Source organism: Palaemon carinicauda, chromosome 27 (genome assembly GCF_036898095.1).
Source record: "Palaemon carinicauda isolate YSFRI2023 chromosome 27, ASM3689809v2, whole genome shotgun sequence".
NCBI classification, from domain to species: Eukaryota; Metazoa; Arthropoda; class Malacostraca; order Decapoda; family Palaemonidae; genus Palaemon; species Palaemon carinicauda.
The window spans coordinates 6,207,497-6,228,950 of NC_090751.1; the positions used below are offsets into that span (position 1 = coordinate 6,207,497).

The following is a 21,454-nucleotide window of genomic DNA, read 5'->3' on the forward strand; positions in this document are numbered from 1 at the left end:
CTCAAACATCCCAGTAATAACTTACAAAGTCATTAGACGTAAAATATAAGCTTACAATTATTATTCATATGTAATAAATAAATTTATTTTAATGCATTTTCTTTAATTAATGAAGTTAACAGTTTGTTTTTGTTTTGGTGATCAGCTGATTACTGGCCATCTACACGCAAACATGCCAACTAATGGTATCCAAGCAGACGATGCTAGGATGCATACTTGGGTTACTTGTACTGTATTGCAGGGTATAATACCATATATATATATATATATATATATATATATATATATATATATATATATATATATATATATATATTATGGTTTCATTGTATATTATTCCATGGTAATGTAACCTAGGAAAAAAACTACTGTTTCTTTTAGAAAAAATTACGCTCTCTTCGAAAATGACACTCGTTCCCGTCGCAAATTAATAGTTTCAGAAATAAATATACATCTATATCCTCCAATAATGGGGGACCCCCAGTGGGAACTCGGGGTTTTGGGTGGGGAAAACATACTGGGGAATCGATATATAAACGTAAAACAAGCCTTTTCTTCTCTATACATTACCTTCTTGAAATTATAATAACTGGAGGAAAATACAAAACAGGATATCTGAATAAACTTTGGAGGCGCCGTTGCAAAGATTGTGTCATGAAAAAATACAGTAACCAGTGCTGCCAACGTCCGATGTAGATCAAATGTTATTTTGTGACCTGTCATACTACTAGGCTAGGTTAGGTGGGTTTGTTAGGTTCTGTGCCCTTTTTGTACATTTTATATATTGAGTAAAACTTATATGGAGAAATTATTTAATATATGGAAATATCTATAGGATATAGATGTATATTTATTTCTGAAACTATTCATTTGTGACGGAAACGAGTGTCATTTTTGAAGAGATCGTAATTTTTTCTGTAAGAAACAGTAATTTTTTTCCTAGGTTACATTACCATGGAATAATATACAAAATTACGTGAGTGAGGTGGACGTGTTCAGAGGCGCTCCGGACACTTACTGGAATAACTATGGTCATTTACGTGCTTTCCCGTTAAAAATGTGTGTGTATGAGCATGAAGTGCTGCTCTGCCTAGTGAAGTGTACCTTATCACTTGCAATCCTGTGCTTCTTGCTATAATTGAAAATTTCCCTCTAATCCAATCAGTGCCCGAAATTTCCTCCCCCCTCAGTGCCATTGGCTGCTTTCGGTTCAAAGAGTGAAAATAAGAAATATAAAAAGAGGAGTAACGGTTTGCTCTTCGCTCAGCCTAACCACAAGGTTGACATAGAAAAAATGACCCCGAGTGTCGAGAGTGCCTCTCGTCCCCTCACCCCTCACATACAGAACAATTGTGTTTATTTTATCAATTCTCGTTCTAACAACAGCGATCCGGAGTCCATCATAGATGTCGTGAGAAATCTTTTCACGGAAGAAGATATCACAATTGCATATGTATCGTGCAAAGACTATATGCCCGACGGCATTCGGAATGATCGAAATGCAAAGAGCCTGACTTCTCAGAAGAAAATCACTCTCATGTCAACTTGGCTCAAAACCACAACAAATGTTACCATTTGCGCGGATAACCCATATACCCTACCTCCGGCCCAGCCCGCTGACCTCAATATAGTGACTGTACATAACACTGCAGTAAAAGCCTTGGAATTGTCAATCTCGCTGTCAAATACCTCTGAAGATCTCCGTGCAATCCCTGATGCAATCGCTGCAATGAGGCAGCAAATCAGTGATGCTGTAGGGCAGCAAATCAGTGACGCAATCGCTGCAATGAGGCAACAAATCAGTGATGCATTGGGTCACCAAATCAATGATGCCATCACTGCAATGAAGCAGCAAATCAGTGATGCAATGACCCTGCAAATAAATGATGCATTCGCTTCAATGGGGCTAAAAATCAATGAAATAACAAATCAAATTGGAGAGTTGAATGGAAAATGTAATAAGTTGAATGACCCCACGGACCAACCCCAACTGCCACTTGAAAAACCCTCATCTGACCCCACGCCCACCTCGGAACCACAAAACACCCGCTCTAGCCTGCCTGCTACAGGGCCAAGGATCGTTACGAAGCAAACGCCAGTTTTGGATTCCACCACCTCCCCCTCCCTATCGCTAGACAGAAGAGATTCAAGAGAAGTACCATCCCCTCCTACCTCTCCCCCCTCCCCCCCTGCAACTGACTCATATGCCAGGGCGCTAATGTCAAAGGCCCAAGACGACAACGAGGGATGGCAGACCTCCCAGCGAAAGACAAAGTTCCGACCTGACCGTAACCGCAAACAGGTCAACCAGCATTCATCCGGGTATATCCCCCTCCACCTCCGCCCAAAGAGATGCCACGTCGTTGTCCACAACCTGCATTCCTCAGTGACTGAAGATGCCATTAGGCTCCGGGTTAGGGATATAACAGGATCAGACCCCCTCATTCTTCATAGCCTCAAGTGTAAGACAGTAGGTCAAGTTGCATACAGGGTTTCCTGTTTATTCCATCATCGAGAGCTCTTGGTAGGCGAAAGCTTTGGCCCAGGAGCATATGTGTCCTTTTATGATCATAAAAGAGATCGCCCTCCCCCAGCGACCCTAGTCCCCCGAAGTCACCTACGACAATCAGCCCCCACCGTCAACGCCCCAGCACCAACCACTCCCACGCCCCCTGAGATTTCTGCTCTTATCTCCAAAGGTCGACGAAATTCATGGAGTCATTAAGTATTTTATCTTGGAACATATACGGGATCAAGCGGAATTTACCTGTCCTTAATGAGTTCTGCAATGATTTCCGTGGCATTATTGCACTGCAAGAAACCTTACTCCTCCCCCATGACCTGGCTATCAGTGATTCGGTTCATGTTGATTATAACAGTTTCTCTATCTCGTCGATGGTTACTCACGACTACATCATTCAAGGTCGTCCGAAAGGAGGTCTCTCATTTCTATGGCATAGATCACTGGACAAGTGCGTGAAACCAGTGACGTATCAAACTGACAGACTTCTCGGCCTGCAAGTAACGATCGAAGGTAAAACCATATTAGTGATTAATGCATACTTCCCCTGGGAGTGCCAGTCAAACTTTGATCAGTATTGTATATTACTAGGAGAAGTCCAAGGTATTATTAATGATACCACCGCTGACCATGTGTGCATAATAGGAGACTTTAATGCGCACCCATCCAGACTTTTCTATAATGAATTACAGCGTCTCTGTTCTCAACAATCTCTTCAAATTAGCGATGTTGCCCTACTGCCTCCTTCGTCCTTTACGTACATGCAAAACAGAAATAATATGCCCATCACATCCTGGCTTGATCATTGTATTACCACTGACCGCCTGCATAGCTCTATCACTGAATGTATTATACGATACGACCTTTCGTCTGCATTCGATCACATACCCATACAGATCACATTTCACACACCTTCCCTCCCGGCGGTACCCATCCAAAGGGAGAGGCTACCTTCCATCTCATGGGATTTCTCCAACCTCCAAAAATCCACTGCATTCAAACGCTTATCTGAAAGTAATCTCCGCTCGATAATCCAACCTGCTGAAGCCCTGCTCTGCAATAATCCTAATTGCCGCAACGAACAGCATAAAACAAAACTGAAGGAATTCTACGTAAATATCATAAATGCCCTACGGAGCTCGGGAAGAGACACGTTTAGACTCTCTAGAGGTAACCATCGAAACATACCTGGTTGGAATGACTTAGTTAAAGACCTCTATGCACACTCTCGAGAAATGTTCCTTCTTTGGAGGAACGATGGTAGCCAGAGAGAAGGTCCCCTCGCTCTTCAGATGAGACAAGCGAGAGCACAGTTCAAACTTGCTCTCCGTCAATGTCGCAGCAACGAAAATCAGCTACGAGCCGATGCACTGTCCAGAAAATTGACCAACCATGACTTCCCCCATCTTTGGAAAGATATTAATTCACTAAACCCAAAGTCAAACAAATTATCCCAAAGAGTAGGGGATGCAATTGGCGAAGAATCCATCGCAAGAATGTGGGGGGATCACTTCAGTACCATCCTAAATTGTATAAATGACCAAGATACCCGAAATGAAGTGGATACCCTCATCAATGTCAATATGGATTTTCAATATAGTGACCGTATCTCCCCGAGTGACGTGTGCGAGGCTATCAAGAAATTACCTAGTAACAAGGCTCCCGGCTGCGATGGCCTTCCTGCCGAGGCTTTCAAATTCTGCCACCCTATAATTTATATCCTATTTTCTGCACTATTTAATGCCTGTATATTACACCAATATCTCCCCGAAACCCTGCTACTTGTCCACTTAATACCTCTCATAAAAAACAAACTGAAGGATGCCAGTGACCCAGGAAACTACCGCCCCATCGCCATTACAACAATTTCATCGAAAATATTTGAATCTCTTCTGTTCCGTCGCCTTGCACCATTTCTCCACACCGCAGACAATCAATTTGGTTTTAAGACTAACCACTCGACTGACACCTGTATATATATTTTAAAGGAGTTATTGAATTTCTATATATCCTCGGCCTCCCCTGTCTACTTATGTTTTGTAGACGTGCGGAAGGCATTTGACAGAGTAAACTATCTGAAGCTCTTTTTGAAACTACGCAAAAGGGGAACTCCTCTATATCTCATCGGTATATTATACTGTTGGTTCACAACACAACAGTTCTGTGTCAAATGGGGCAATGTCCTGTCCCAGCAATTCGGCTCATCTAACGGTCTCAGGCAAGGAGGCATCCTCTCACCATACTTATTTAATGTTTACACAGACGACTTAAATATCAGACTGAATTCACTTCCCATTGGGTGTACGGTTAATGGCTTTACCATAAATAACCTTTGCTACGCTGACGATATGGTCCTCATCTCCCCCTCTGCTCAAGGCTTACAACGTCTCATCAATTCTTGCAACGCATACGCTATTGAACATGACATAATCTATAACGAATCGAAGACACAGTGCATGTCTGTCCTTCCTAGATCGCTCCGTTTCGTAGAAGACCCACATATTTACCTTCAAAACCATCAGCTAGAATTTGTCAATGATTTTCCTTACCTAGGTCACATCATTACGAAAGATTTAAAGGACACACCTGACATTGAAAACAGGCGTCGAAAATTGTGTTGTCTAGGGAACATGGTAACGAGAAGATTTGCCTTCTGCCGCCAAGATATCAAAAAACTCCTATTTCAAACCTACTGCTATAACGTATACGGCTGCTCGCTATGGGCAAACTATACGCGAGAATCGATGAGACGTATCACAGTCATACACAATGATATCCTAAGGCGCCTCACCAATACCCCGAGGCACCATTCAGCTTCAGCGATGTTTGTTGAAAATGGACTGGATAACCTGAAAACCATCATTCGTCGCTCTATAGTAAGTCTCACCTCCCGCCTACGATCTAGTGAAAATCCCCTAATTCAAAATGTGCTTGCAAGTGCAGCGAGAATAAAATCCAAAATGTGGGAAACCTGGAATACGGAAGCGTCAGTACAATGAATTGTATTCACTAATATTTGATAGTGTGGCTATGCCAAATCCTCATCACTAAATAACTTTGGTATGATTCCCAGTATTGTTATGATAACGTGTTTTATTATGTTACATCTTTGTTGTCTGGATGTCCTGTATTTCCTTCACACCCCTGCTCAGTGACTAGATTTTTTTTTTTTCCTCCCCAGTGTTCTTTCATTTTCAAGCAATTTCTGTTCCAACATATTATCATTGTCATCTCCATTTTTTTTTTTCCCTCTCCCTCTCTTTTTGTTTGCTAATATGTATGGTATCATCATTGCTAAGCATTAATTCTTATATGACTTTGTTACCCAAACCTTAGATCTCTGTGGTCAACCTGCTAATTGATGTTTATAATATATCACTGATTTATTGCATTTCTCATCTCTTTTTTTTTTTTCTTGTACCGTTGTCAAAAGTGTAAGATCACTGTACCCTTACTGTAACTCTGTATATGGCTTCTGCTGAAATAAAGATTATTATTATTATTATTATTATTATTATTATTATATATATATATATATATATATATATATATATATATATATAGGCTATATATATATGCACACTGTATATCAACCGATAGTGATTGACCCCCAGTGGGAACTCGGGGTTTTGGGTGGGGAAAACATACTGGGGAAACTGTACAGAATGGTAAAACGAGCCTTTTCTTCCCCATACATTACCTCCTTGGATGTATAACAAACCTGTGAAAAAATACGCTAATTATCTATATCCTATACTAACGGTATATTTTTCATTTATTTGTTAACATTCTACGGGTCTGTTGTAGTCGGTCTCGTTCGTTCATTTGTACATAGCAGTTTGATACCCTGTAATACAGTAAAACTTTACAATTTTTGTTTATGAAGTATTTATCTACTGTAGTTTCTCATATTTAGTTGATACTTTATAATAAAGCAATATTTTGGTAATAACTTTGTTGTATTGATTCCAAAATAAGATAGTTGTTGCTGAACAGAACTGTGAAAAAAAACATATCGCTGCAAGTTGAGACCTCGAGTCACAAACAACAGAAAAAATATTCCACTTTGTGAAATTTCTAGAGAATTCATTTTTTTATCAATAATTTTGTATGAAAATGTATAGGACTGCATGAGGAATTTGGTAAATGCTTCTGGAATTTTACTTAAATGAAATTTGATCATGAACATTTGGCAGACTGTTTTTATCATGTAAACAATCCCTTAAAATTAGTTTTTATATGATTATATAATAAATTTGGTAAAACAGGTGTACAGCAAATCACTATTAACACATTTTAAATTACAACCAACGTATTAAAATTTACTGTTCTAGACGAATAATCACACTAGAATCGCTAACTACGAATTTCTGCTGATATCTTGTAAAATCTCATATTTCTTTTTTTGGTAATTTTTCGTAATAATCCCACCCAGCACTTGTTGTTATATGTATTTTTGTCAGGTAAAACAGGTGAAAAAAATAAATTCTTGTCAATACATTATCCTCGCAATTCCCTTTTTTATCTTCACAGTGACACGGAGAGTAGCTCCTGTTATGTTCATTCCCATTCTATTAAGCTCCACCCCTTCACGCACTGTGATAATTTTCGCCCGATTGCGACGATGTCGTGGTTATCCTTGACCTTACTGCGCGTGCGTGAAAAAAGCAAAAAATTTTCTCCCGTTTTGCGGGCTCTGTAATATGAAATGGCCAATCAGAATCTAGATACATTATAATCTCACCATTTCATCGGTCCTTGATGAAAAAAGTTATTCATGTATATCCGTGAAGCCCGCTTATTTTCAAATTACAAAGCATTCCTTGGCCTCTGGTGACCGCTTAGCTGCTTGACCGTTTATTAGTTCAGTGATGGTGACTCTGTACTAGTTGTGAATTTATCCCACATGAGGCTATTAGACTATTTTTAACAAATAACGAAGAAACTAAAATTTTTGCGTAATCACGGTGTGCTTCCTTTAGAAATAACTTGTCTGAAGTGTTACAAACCGTGTTCTTTGCGACCTGATTGTCATTATTGGCAGTGTCACGGTAAATTTAGAAAACTGAAAGGCCCGAGTGCCCTTACCGCACAACCGGGACCCACTGGGGCATCACAAACCATTGAGCTGGTTTTTACTCCTGATTTGGGGGATTCTGACTCCGACTTAGACTATGAAGGTAAGCCAATATAGATTTAAGGCACAGTGTGAACAAAAGATACGGCAAAATACTCGCCCACGCAGCGAACGCGCGTAGATATTACCGCTTGCCAGAACATACGGAGGTGATGTAATATTTAATTGCGAGCGAAGCGAGCCACGGCTGAGCAAAGATCAGGGCATGAATTATTATTGTTAGTTTATCAAGGATCCGGCTGAGCAAAGATCATTTTACATTCAATAGAAAACGGGATTCAGAAGAAAACGGGAAACGGGTGAATGATAGTTGTTAAGTGTTGTTCCTTATATATTTTCTTGGAAAAGTTTTTTTTTCGTTATTTTTCATTTGTTCCGTAACCGAAATACAAACCACGCTATTTACAAAGGGTATTACTTTTAGCGTAGCTGAAATGGCGAGCCATTAGAATTTAACGAGGGTGTATTACCCCCGCGCTAGTTAGCGGGGGGGGTAGGGGAGTGGTAGCTAGCTACCCCTCCTCCCCCTCACACACAGGTGAATACTCACTTTCACTTTTGGCTCGGACTGTGACAGACGTTTCTGTCCTGGTCCTCGCTTGGCAGCCATTGTCTGTTTTGTCTTTACTTAATCGCTTACTTTTCTTTTACTCAATATATATGTAAACATGTTTTCATGTTTGTATATATATTTGAGTATAGAAATAAGTAAGTTTCCTTTTCAGATGTGTGTGTGTAGTGTACGATATCTACGTGGAGGCCTCGGCAGTTAGGCCACCACGGCCTAATTTTATGGGTTGCGATCGAGTTTGACTTCGGTCTTTCTCTCTCTCTCTCTCTTGAGGTCGTTCACCCTTTTACTATGTTTTACTACGCCCTTGTAGCTTCCTTCCCGTGTGGGTGGGGTTGCTACGCCGTACATTTTGTCTCAATTAGTTTATGAATCTAATTGTAGTTGTTAATTTTTCAGCTTGTAGAACGATTCCTTTCGGGGTTTTCGTTTTTTTCTTTAGTGTTCATTCATTTTTAAATTACATAATTACATAGTTACATAATTATAATTGTTATAATTCTGTTTTGGTTACAGCTCTCCTTCCGCGAGTGTAAGTGGTTGTGAGGGCACGTGCCTATTGTGTAATTCTTGTTCCTTTTCCTCGGGATTCCTCTTCGGAGCCTTCCCGGGGGAATGAATGTGTACTAATATTATTTGTTTTATTTTTTACAGTTACCGATCTAGTTCGTTTCTGTAATATAGCAACGGTGTGAGCTGTCTGGTTGAGTCCTGGGGATTCGGCTGTTGCTGCCTCCCCCTTGTATTGTCGTCAGGGGCGTGTCTCCTACTGGTAGTACTCCCGTGTCGACGGACAGCTCTCCAGTTCATTTTAGAACAGTCAGGAGGCTTGCCTCCTTGGGCGGATAACTTTCCTTCCGAGGGAAGTTTTTTCCTGTCCAGGCTTGAGCTTTTCCTCTTTTGGGGGGTTCTTCTCTTGCCTTTTTTTTTTTTTTTCGTGCGACTATGCTCTTGGTGCTGAGCGGTCGCACCTGCAGTTTCGCTCAAGGGGCTGGGCAACTGCAGGATCTCCTCTTCGGAGGATTGCCCCTTTTAGGTCACTGGCTGACCAGTCTCTTCCACGAAGTGTTTCTCTTTCGTTCGCGAGAGAGTACACTCATAGAGACTCCTCTTCGGAGGTTTCTTCTGTTGCTGTTGCTGTTGGCCTCCCTCGCCGTAAGGCCCTCCGTCCGCCTCGTCGTAAGGGCCTCTCATCTCCCTATAAGGGTGCTTGAGGCGCCTTTTGGATTCTCCGTTTGCAGCCTACAACTTCTTTTTCTCGATCTTCCGTCTTGGTGCAGATGGACAGCAGTCTAATCTCGTCTTCCGACGGGCAACGGTCTTCCCGACGGACAACGGTCTTCCCGACGGACAGCGGTCTTCCGACGGACATCAGTCTCCCGGCGGACAACGATCCCTTCGGGGCAAAGGGTTGCCCCCACGGGGGTTCTTCCCTTGCGTGTCAGGGTTTCCCTGCGCGCCCTTCTGTTCGTCAGCGCTCTCCTGTTCGTCAGCGCTTTCAAGATGATCTTCCCTGCAGTTCCTGTTACGTGCCCTGTGCGCCCACGTTCGCCCTCGCGATCTAGAACTTAGGTTCAGGTCGGGGTCAAGGACTCTTCTTCTTTGCGCGGGCTTCCACGCGTAGCCTTCTGCTCGTCAGCGATCATCAGCTCGTCAGCGATCATCAGCTCGTCAGCGATCATCAGCTCGTCAGCGATCATCAGCTCGCCAGCGATCGTCAGCTCGTCAGCGATCATCAGCTCGCCAGCGATCGTCAGCTCGTCAGCGATCATCAGCTCGCCAGCGATCTCCGGATCGCCCACGTGTGTTACAGCTGGCACGCCAACGTTCTCCAACACTTCTGAAGGAACATGGTTCGCCAGCTACTAGCTCAACTGCGGATGCTGATCGCCATCGCGCGACCCTCAACTGCAGATGCTGATCGCCATCGCGCGACCCTCAACTGCGGATGCTGATCGCCATCGCGCGACCCTCAACTGCGAATGCTGATCGCCATCGCGCGACCCTCAACTGCGGATGCTGATCGCCATCGCGCGACCCTCAACTGCGGATGCTGATCGCCATCGCGCGACCCTCAACTGCGGATGCTGATCGCCATCGCGCGACCCTCAACTGCGGATGCTGATCGCCATCGCACAACCCTGAACGATTGCCCGCTTCGCATGCTGCTCCTCATCGCACAACCCTGAACGATCGCCCTCTTGCGGATGCTGATCACCATCGCACCCTTTCACGCGATCATTCACCTGCGCATACTGCTCGCCATCGCACAACCCTGAACGATTGCCCGCTTCGCATGCTGCTCCTCATCGCACAACCCTGAACGATCGCCCTCTTGCGGATGCTGATCACCATCGCACCCTTTCACGCGATCATTCACCTGCGCATGCTGCTCGCCATCGCACAACCCTGAACGATTGCCCGCTTCGCATGCTGCTCCTCATCGCACAACCCTGAACGATCGCCCTCTTGCGGATGCTGATCATCATCGCACCCTTTCACGCGATCATTCACCTGCGCATGCTGCTCGCCATCGCACAACCCTGAACGATTGCCCGCTTCGCATGCTGCTCCTCATCGCACAACCCTGAACGATCGCCCTCTTGCGGATGCTGATCACCATCGCACTCTATCACGCGATCATTCACCTACACATGCTGCTCGCCATCGCTTACCGCCAGCGATCTTCTTCACCTACGCGGCAGCACGATCCCTCACCGTCACGCCCATTCGCCTGCGCGCCCGCGCGATCGCTCGCCTGCGCGCCCGCGCGATCGATCGCTCGCCTGCGCGCCCGCGCGATCGCTCGCCTGCGCGCCCTCGCGACCGCTCGCCTGCGCGCCCTCACGACCGCTCGCCTGCGCGCCCGCGCGACCACTCGCCTGTGCGCCCGCGCGACCACTCGCCTGTGCGCCCGCGCGACCATTCGCCTTTGCGCGACCGTTCGCCCTCGCGCGACCATAGTTCGCGGCGAATTCCACAGCCGGTGGTAGCAGCAGGGACGCGTGCTCCTAGGCGGCACTCGGGATCACCTCCATCCAAGCACAGGTTGGTAGTGCAGGACGAAGACAGGTCAGTACAGCATTCTTCCCACCTTCTTTTCAGGCAGGAACCGTCGTGTCCTCTCCAAAGGATCGCCCGATCCCTTTCACCTTAGCGAGGATTTCGGACTCTGTGTCCTTGGAGCAGCAGACATGGTTTGATCCGCTGGCACGGGCGTTAATGAGGTTTATGAAACCAGCACTCACCGGCCAGGGTAACAAACCAGCGGCTGTCTCTCCTACGCTGAAGAGAAAGAGAGGAGTGGACTTCGTGGTGACTTCCCCCAGGGCGAAGTTGGTTCCCAAGAGGTCGGTCTCGAGGGTCCCCTCTCCTGCACGAGTACTCTCTCCTTCTCCCGCCCTGGAAGGATTTTTGGGCGGGGGGGGCTTTCCGTTGAAGATTTCTCCATCGGACAAGGGGTGACTGCTTACCTCTTCCTCTGGGAGCTTACCAGGTTCTTTCCCTCCTCGGTTACGGCCCGAGGTTTGGTTCAAGGAAGCTACAGGAAGATCAAGGGTACTTTCCTCCTCTCGAGCTCAGGCACCTTGGCCTTTCGTCGTTAAGTATCTACTTGCGGACAAGCTCGATGTTGTACCATCTGGACGCACTGACTGAAGGCTTCCTTCGGGTGTCTCATCTGTGGAGGTCAACGACCTCAGACACCCTTCCATCCTTGAGAAGAGTTTTGTCTTTGCCCAAGGACAGAGACTTAAACATCTGCTGTGCGGAGTAAATCGACTTCCGGTTTCACTCCTCCAAGGCGCTTTCTTCCAGACTCTGCAGGGCTCCAGCTCCCTTTTCTTTCAACCACGTCGGCCTAAGTTATCGGCTACGACAACTGGGACAAGGTGTCCAATTGCAGTTTCCTCCTGTCAGGAACAGATGGCACGGAAGACTCCCCCGGGGGGGCATAGTCCTAAAAGGAGTTCACGAACTCTAGGATTGCAGGTTTTTTCGCTGGGAGGATGCTTAAGGTTACTCATCCGAATGACAGCTTCCCGATGCCCATTCCCGCACAATCTCTGTGAGTAGCCAAGGATATCGCGCCTGCCGTCTCTGTCAGCGAATTCAGTGTCTCTGAACCTCTATGCCATAGCATCAGCAGAGTTGCCCGGTTGGGCAGAATGATCCATACCTTAGGCGAAGGTCTTCCTTAGGATCATCGACGGCTTCACCCCCGGCCCCCTCAGTCGATCCTTTCTTGTAAGGAAGGATCTGAGAGGGGACGTCCATAGTCGACCTCTCAGCCCTGATCAAGTTTGTCGAACAAACTTCGGCCAGCGTAGACCAGCAGAATCGATCAGACTGGTAACGAGGCGACAGGACTCCTTTAACCCTGGATCGGAAGGACGGGTACTTTCAGTTTCCATTCCATCCATCTTCCAGGGTGCTCGTCGAATTCAGCCTAAACTGCAAGTATTCCTGCTTATGATGCAGTGTGGCTATCCCGCCGTGGCATAGCAGGTTTGTTTCCCCAGAGAACTCTCCCTGCCTTCCTCTTGGCCGCTCAGGTGCAGACTTCCGCCTCCTCTGCTGTTTGGAGGGCTGGTCAACTCCGGTAGGCTCGGGTTTCGACCTGATTCAGCGCCGGGAAAAGCTTCCGAATGCTGACCATGAGTGTGGGCTCATGGTATTTTGCTTGGAGCCTTCTCTTCCTCTGCCTCAACATCTGGAGTATCTGGCCATGATATTGAGTCAACCGCCTTACCACGTTGGAAACCCCGCTTCTCGTCCGTCCAGCGAGGTTAAGCAACGTCGGTACTTGGATGGGTGACCACCTGGGGACGCCAGATTCTGTTACCACATCCTCCGAGCCTTCCTTTCGGTTCACCGTGGCAAGACTGAGGAGAGTCGCAGTACCTGTTCTCAGTCAAGCAGAGTTTTCAGCCCTACCTTGGAACGTTTCCTAGTTCTTCTTTCCTCATTGACCCGTTTATAGTCCGAACGGTCGCCTCAGGATAAGTTCCATGTGGGGCGATCCAAGTTCCGGTGGCTTCAGGCAATGTTTAACCGGACTCCCTGGCCCTATGGGACCAGCGGAACTATTAAACCTGCAATGGGTGTTGACCTATGGAGCCTCTTGATGGTAGTGGATATTCTCGTCCTTTCCCCACATTCTTGATGCGGTTCTCGGACTCGTCAAAGGAAAGGGGGGGGGGGCATGTTCCGGTCCAGGCCTATGGTCAAGACCTGAAGGATACCTCTCCATCATTCAGGCAGGCTTAAGGGCCTTAGTCTGGCCCCTCTTCAGATCCTACCGCTCCTGCCAAGTCGCCCCGTTGCGTGTCGACTTCATGCTAACCAGCAGGGGACGCATTTTCACACCTTCACATCTTGCAGTAGAGATATCGGGATGATTGAGATTCTCTCAATTCCACCATCGGCTCTCTCATTCCAGGCAGGGGAATGTTTCTCTCAGACTATCCGAGCAGAGCCTCATAGAGAGAGTGTACCTAGGGGTCTTTGACCTTGGGTAACCAGCAAGTGCTGGTCTGGGGGACCTGATCGCGACAGCTTGGAACCTCAAGCTTCCGCTAATTTTCCCCCCAGTCTCAGACCCCGAGACTCTGGCAAGATGCATTCCGGTGATGGTGGGACAACTTCGACGCCTGCGTCTTCCCTCCTTTTTGTCTGCGGACAATGGGTCTCAACAAAACCAGGTTGTCTGTCAACCTTTCAACGGGAGAGCTCCACTGGGACTATGTGCAGAACGGTTTCTGGACCCTCTGCTTCCCCTGACGGAACTCCCGGGAGAGCTTCTCCCACGGCGCAGACTACTCAAGCAACCACACTGCGACATCTCTCCCGAACCGGGGCGTCGCTTCGGCTTCATGCCTGGAGACACTACGCTTCCTCCTCTAGAAGAGACAACCCGCTACAGTCGCGGTACGGAGGTCGCGTCATCTGCGATAGTCATCCACAGGGGTCTCCCAGGCAAAGTGAAGAGTCTAAGGTGGTTGGTGCCGTGGGAGATATACTTCTTCCCGTGAGGCCTCTTCTCCAGCAATAACGGTCTTATTGCCTTTCGGCGGGAGGAAACTCCTTTCCGCTCTTGGCAATGAAGCCTGTCGCTCAGCCTTTCCCTGACCTTCAGGCTTAAAGGAATAACTTTTTCCTGCCCGCTGGATCTATCCTCGCTCATGCGAAGCTACGATCGTCCCTGCCCTAGTCGGAGGAAGACCTCCAACTTGGAGCATGGCTCGGACTTTTAGTCCTTTAAGAGATCTTCTCAAGACCCTTTTACGACAGGCCTCGGATTGTATTCCGCCCTGGGTCTTCTGCTCACTCTGGCCACGGCCAGTGTGTGAGCAATCTTCTTGGTCTCTTACTACTCCCCCCCTTTCTAAGGAAGAGGGGAAGGCAACATTCAGGCTCGCTCCTGAGTTGTTGGCTAGACTCAGAATCTGAGGGTCCCGACCCTTCGGTCCGATTCATTCAAGATTTTGAGTCTCCATTCTGTGTCTGATGTCCCAAGACCTTCTCTTTCTTGCCAGTACAGGAATCGAGAGGTTAGCGCTGGGAACAGCTGCAGTTTGGCCTCAGTTGCAGCCGATTTGGGAACACAAGGAGGACATGGGGGGAGAGTCACCAGTATACCTCTTCAGCCCGGACTCAAGGACATTCATCTCGACCTGTCTTCAGACCCTCCCCCGTCACGTCGCCCTACAGCACGATGTTGGATACATCGCAACGTCCCTCGCCTTCGAGTAATACTACTCTGTGACGCAGGTGCTACAAGCTGGAGTCTGGAAGCGTCTGATGACCTTCGCAGCCCGCTTCCTGCAGGGCGTGACCCACAGGAGTCTCGATACGTTTTCTATCGCTCTGTGGTGGCTACACAACAGCTGGTCTAACCTCAGGCTCCTTTTTGGACAGGTAGCAGAAGGTTGAGGGCATTGTTATCAGGTTTTAGTCTGCATGAACGAAAGAAGTATGTCTGGCCCTTACTTCTTTCTTCATCATCCCCTCTACGGGGAAGCAGCATCCTGGTCTCTGCATAGCTGACCTCGAACCTCTGCAGGTAAACCATGCTTCCTTGTGTTCCGAGTATTGAGTCAATACTGTCGCGTCCCCCATACCCTGACGAGGTGGTATTGGGAACGTCTTAACCCAGAGTTCCTTCTGGAACTCCAGGTCAACTGCCTAAGACGGGTCACACTTCTTCCTTCACACACAAGCTTACGTAGGCCACATGGTTCCTTGCGGTGCAAGGAACTTGTGAGGTGCAGGGACTCCTTTTCTCGAGTGCGACTCACTCGGATTCTGAGTCCCCGGGTAAAGCCAAAGCCAGTATGGCTGGGGACTTTCCACCCTTCCTAAGGGATAAGTCACCCTTTGTAAATAGCGTGGTTTGTATTTCGGTTACGGAACAAATGACAAATTCGAAGATAATTTGTATTTTTCCTAACCATACAAACCTTAGCTATTTACACATATTTGCCCGCCAGCCCTGTCCCCCAAGACAAGTCCTACCTCTAAGTGAAAGTGAGTATTCACCTGTGTGTGAGGGGGAGGAGGGGTAGCTAGCTACCACTCCCCTACCCCCCCCGCTAACTAGCGCGGGGGTAATACACCCTCGTTAAATTCTAATGGCTCGCCATTTCAGCTACGCTAAAAGTAATACCCTTTGTAAATAGCTAAGGTTTGTATGGTTAGGAAAAATACAAATTATCTTCGAATTTGTCATGTTTTGTTGTGTTTTGTCATTAATCTCTTCCGCAATTCGTTATTTTTCAGTATTATTATTATTATTAAATGCTCAGCTACAATCCTAGTTGGAAAAGCAGGATGCTATAAGGCCAGGGGCTCCAACAGGGGAAATAGCCTAGTGAGGAAAGGAAACAAGGAAAAATAAAATATTTTAATAGTAGCAACATTGAAATAAATATTTCCTATATAAACAATAAAACCTGATGTTCTCTAAATTACTGTTGGGTGGTGATACTCGGAAAACGATACATTTGCGGAAGTTAATAACATCAGAACATGACAAAACAACAATGAAACTAACAAAAAAAATATTTTGTTCCGGCGTAGATAGAAACCCTCCGGTATTTATAGGGTATACTTTTGGCACATCTGAAAGACGAGCCATGATAATTTTAGTGAGGGATAACTACCCCATCCGCTAGTTAGCGGGTGGGGGTGGGATAGACTGGCTACCTTGCTCACTCACACCTCTCGGCTGAGTAACCACTTTACTTTATGGCTCGGTAGAGGACGGACATGCTGCCTTTCTCTCCTGCAAAGACTTGCCTTAATTGTTTTTCTGTTTTATTTTTTGTTTTTCTTGTGTGTTTTCATTTATCTTACATATATATGAGTGTATATATTTATAAATGGAAATATACGTTGTTAGATAATTGTAACTTTAATTGCTGTTGACAACGTATCAGACTGCCTCCGCCGTAAGGGAGTTGTCATTGCTGCCCTACCCTGCGACTGATGGTCGGCAGGTTCTCAACACTGCCAAGTGTTTGATTCATTACTGAATTAAAGTGTATAACATTTCAGCTCCCTTTCGAGGAATTATCTTACAAGGAAGGTGTCTTATTCCCCGAATAGTGTATTTTGTGCAACGGAGCATGAATTGTAATTGATCACACCTTCCTTTTTTCACAGGCAGCAGCGACGTAGAACACAAGTCCGAGTGCTAAGGCCGCCCTGTTCGTTATCCTGCGCTCGATGTGGTAGCTCGTGAGCTGCCCTCGTTACGAGATAGCATTCGCTGTCAACCTTCAACTTGATGTTCCTCCTTTGAGGGGAATTTCTCCATCTCTTTCTCTCTCGCGAGAGAGAGAGAGCGAGCGAGAGAGAGAGTTTTTTTTTTTATGCCTATGCTTTTTTCCCATTAAGCTGGGAGAAAGCTTGCCTTAGGCGATGTCCTTCTTCGGGAGGACTTCTCTCTCGTTCGCGAGAGAGTTTCTTACGCCTACGCTTTTTTCCCATAGAGCTGGGAGAAAGGTTGCCTTAGGCGATGTCCTCCTTCGGGAGGACTTCTCTCTCGTTCGCGAGAGAGATATTATTAAGCCTACGCTTTTTTCCCATAGACCTGAGAGAAAGCTTGGCTTTGGCGATATCCTCCTTCGGGAGGACTTCTCCCTCGTTCACGAGAGAGATATTTTACGCCTACTCTTTATTCCCATAAAGCTGGGAGAAAGCGTGTCTTAGGCAATCTCCTTCGGGAGAACTTCCCTCTCATTCGCGAGAAATAACTTAGAGGAGTTTGCTGATCCACCAGGGGCGGTAGCAGAGCTTTCTCCGAAGCAGGTTAATCCTTCGGGGGAACGAGTCTCTCGTTCTCGAGAGAAGACTGCCTCTGGGCATCGGCGGTCCCCCGTTACGCTTATGGTTCTCCTTCAGGGGCGGAGCGAGAGCCTTATCTTAAGCGACATTCTCCTTCGGGAGAACAAACCTTGTATGCGGAGGTGTTATCTTTGAACCTGCTGGTTCTCCTTGATCCTTCGGGGTCTCGTTACGGTCACCCTTTCGGCTGGCGTGATCGTTGAGCCTTCGGGCTCTCGTCATGTTAATCCTGCGGGTTCTCTTGACAGTAGGAGTCCTTCGAGAGACTGCTCGAAACCTTCGGGTTTCAGTTACGCTGAACCTTCAGGCTCTCGTACCGATTGTAACGTTGAGCCTTCGGGAACTTGTGCCATCAATCACGCTGACCTTTCGGGGTCTCGTGACAGAGGAACCTCAGTTCCTCGTTACGCTGATCCTTCGGGGTCTTGTAACATTAGTTATGCGGAACCCTTGGGCTCTCGTAACTTTAGTCACTCTGACACTTCGGTGTTTTGTGACAGGGAAACTTCTGTTTCTCGGTGCGCTGACCCTTTGGGGTCTCGTAACATTAGTTACGCTGAACCCTTGGGCTCTCGTAACTTTATTCACTCTGACACTTCGGTGTTTTGTGACAGGGAAACTTCGGTTTCTCGTTACGCTGATCCTTAGGGGTCTCGTAACATTTGTTACGCTGAACCCTTGGACTCTCGTAACTTTAGTCACTCTGACACTTTGGTGTTTTGTGACAGGGAAACTTCGGTTTCTCGTTACGCTGACCCTTCGGAGTTTCGTAACATTAGTTACGATGAACCCTTGGGCTCTCGTAACTTTAGTCCCTGACACTTCGGTGTTTTGTGACAGGGAAACTTTGGTTTCTCGTTACGTTGACCCTTCGGGGTCTCGTAACATTACAGTAGTTACGCAGAACCCTTGGGCTCTCGTAACTTTAGTCACTCTGACTCTTCAGTGTTTAGTGACAGGGAAACTTTGGTTTCTCGTTACGCAGACCTTTCGGGGTCTCGCAACACAGGCTAAGTTAGGCCTATGGTCTCTCGTGCCCTTAATCACGCTGATCCTTCGGGGTCTCGTGACAGAGAAACTTCCGTTTCTCGTTTGCGCTGACCCTTCAGGGTCTCATAACGCAGTTCATGCTGAACCCTTGGGTTCTCGTGATCATAGCCATACCTATATGACAGAGTTTGTGGACTCTCGTTGTGTTGACCGTTCGCACTCGCACAACTCAAGCTATCGTGAACCTTCGGGTGAACGTAGTAGTGAGTACTCTCGCCACACTGAGAGCTCTTGCGTGCAAATTGGCGTGCATGGCCGATGTGGCGCGTACGACCAACGTGGCGCGTACGACCAACTTGGCGCGCACGACCGGATTAGCGTGCACGCAAATGGGCGCGTACGACCGGATTGGCGCACATGACCAAACTGGCGCGCGCATCCAATTTGGCGCTCACGATCAATGTGGCGCGCACGGCCGATCTGGCGCGCACGACCAAGTTGGTGCGCACGATCGGATTGGCACTAACGGCCGATGTGGCACGCACGACCATATTGGCGCGCACGACCATATTGGCGCGCACGAACAACTGGGCGCACGCAATCGGTTGAAGTGCGCGAACAAGTCTTATGACAGAGTTTTTGAACTTTTGTTGCGCGAAGTGTTCACGCGTGTATGAGGTTTACCCTCATGACAGAGTTTTTGAACTCTCGTCCCGTAAATTGTTCGCGCGCGCGCGCCCATCGTCATCAAGAGTTTTACTCTTATGACAGAGGGATGCCTGCTGCCTAGGGGTTTACGAATCTCTACAGGTAGCTATGACACAGTTCCTCTGGGTCCTGGTCACGTAACACGATTCCTGAAAATTCCATCAGGAATCAGCGACAGAGTTCCTGCGGGTTCTCGGCGCAACATCCCTTAAGGTCGTGAGAAAGGAATTCACAAATAAATTCTGAACCCCTAGGTTCTCATACGAAACTCTCGGTTTCCGTGATCCGAAATTTTTTCTGAAAACTATGTGGTCGACGTCCCTCCCCCCCTACGGGATCGGTCTTCCAAAGGTGCGACTTGATATGTCACTCTACACTCCCAGCTGATTACTATATCGGCTAGTCTGGTGTCGCCAGCACCGATCCTTTCGTTTTCGAACGAACCACCGCTCTCTTTCCTCCACCTTCCCACTTCGAGTGGTTTGGTTAGCAGATGGAAATGAGCAAGGAATAAAAAAGAAAAAAAACACTTTACATTCCAGTTCATATCCCCTGGCAGGCCTTGCCTGATTTAGATGGTAGTTTTCTCCCTAGCGAGAAAGCGTTCGATGGCTACCCCTTCTGGTAAGCGGTCGATGGCAATTATGTCTGGCCTTCTTGAAGCAAACCCCCACTTACGAGACTTCACCCTTTTCGGGAGACTCGTTCCAGAGAAGTTTTTACAGAACTTCAATGGATGTTGTTAAAACTTCATGAAGGCCGTTGGCCGTCCTGGAGCATGCGGTCTAGCCAAGACAAAACCGCAAGGTTATTTTCTTGAACTCGGTCCTACTGTTTGATGGAGGCAGCCTCCCCCGTCATTGTGCTGTTGGTATAACGACTTGCCTTTTACACGATAGGCTTCCGAGACTTTTTATTCTATCCTTACGGGGTTATTGTTTCGAACAATTAGTCCCGAAGGCACATTGTTAGCTGACGTTAAAAGAACGATAGCAACAGCGTGGGCAACTTTTCATTACGTTTTCTGAATGTTTCAAACCCCGCCCACTGGTAACCAGACATCCGTTTCTGTGTAATGAACACTGGCTAGTCCCTCACATAAAGAGGAGGGGTAAACCAAAGGGGAAATGATCACCTCTATAACTGTGTATTTTTTTTTGTGAACATGTTCGCTCTCATTCAAGAAAATATTACAGTTAGTCAACGATCAAAATCCTTTCGGCAATAATGTTGCGATTCGTCTCACATACATTATTCCCGCAACCGGATTTGTTGCAAACGCTTCCTGGAGGCAGAGAATACGCATGCGGTAGCGCAAGTGGACAAGTACATATATGCGTGCAAGCGATCTTTCTGCAATTAGAACTCCGTTCTATTAAGTTGTATATTTATATCCCTTACTGAAACCAGGTTATTCAGTACATTACTTGGCTACTTTCCTGTAACCAGACATAAGGCATTTACGTTCTGCCTCTTTATAGGCATTTTTTCCCTTCCCCCGATCGGAAGTCTTAGTCTCCTACAAAGCCTTTGGCTGGAAACTTCTCATAAGCATATCTATTCTCTAGTATGGAACATTTAATATAAATGCTAGGCTACCAATCGGAGACGGAGAAGTACGAACGTTTTTTATCCTAAGAAGGAGAAACCTGCGTTACAAACGTTTTCAACGTTCTCCAACTGAGTTCCAGACACGACTTTTATGTCGAACAACGCATATATGCTTGTCATGCTCACAGTAGACTTATGCTCTTTACCCACCCAACAATAGATTGAAGATACATCTCAATCCCCTCTTGGGTTTGGTTGGATGCATTCGGTGATTACTGTACAGTCTCTTGTCTGGAAAACGATCTCTATGGCGATTCGCTATTATAACAAGCTGTACTGATTAACTGGTTTTCCATTTGGTATCAGTCTTATTCGGCCAACCGCACTGGTTTAGTGGCAGTTGGAGGGAGAACAGGCTGTTCCCCTTCGTTGCAAGAACGTGCAGTTAGTTGCACGTCTCGACATCATCACGAGATGTGTTTATTGCTATGCACTCCCCCCCTCCCTCCCTCACCACTGGACAATCCGCGGATGATGGGTGGCAGACGAGAGCTTCTGCAAAGAGGCCTGTCTTCTCGTCTTCCCTCATGCTCTCTTTAATGCTTCAAAAGCCTCGTCTGTTGGCCCG

At 46.8% G+C, this 21,454-nt stretch overlaps 1 long non-coding RNA gene across 1 annotated transcript in view; it reads left to right on the top strand.

Moving 5' to 3' along the window:
* The window catches only part of LOC137621086 (uncharacterized), an 83,224-nt gene that overhangs the window by 279 nt on the left and 61,491 nt on the right, over positions 1 to 21,454 (top strand). The gene's annotated exons all lie outside the window — the stretch shown is intronic.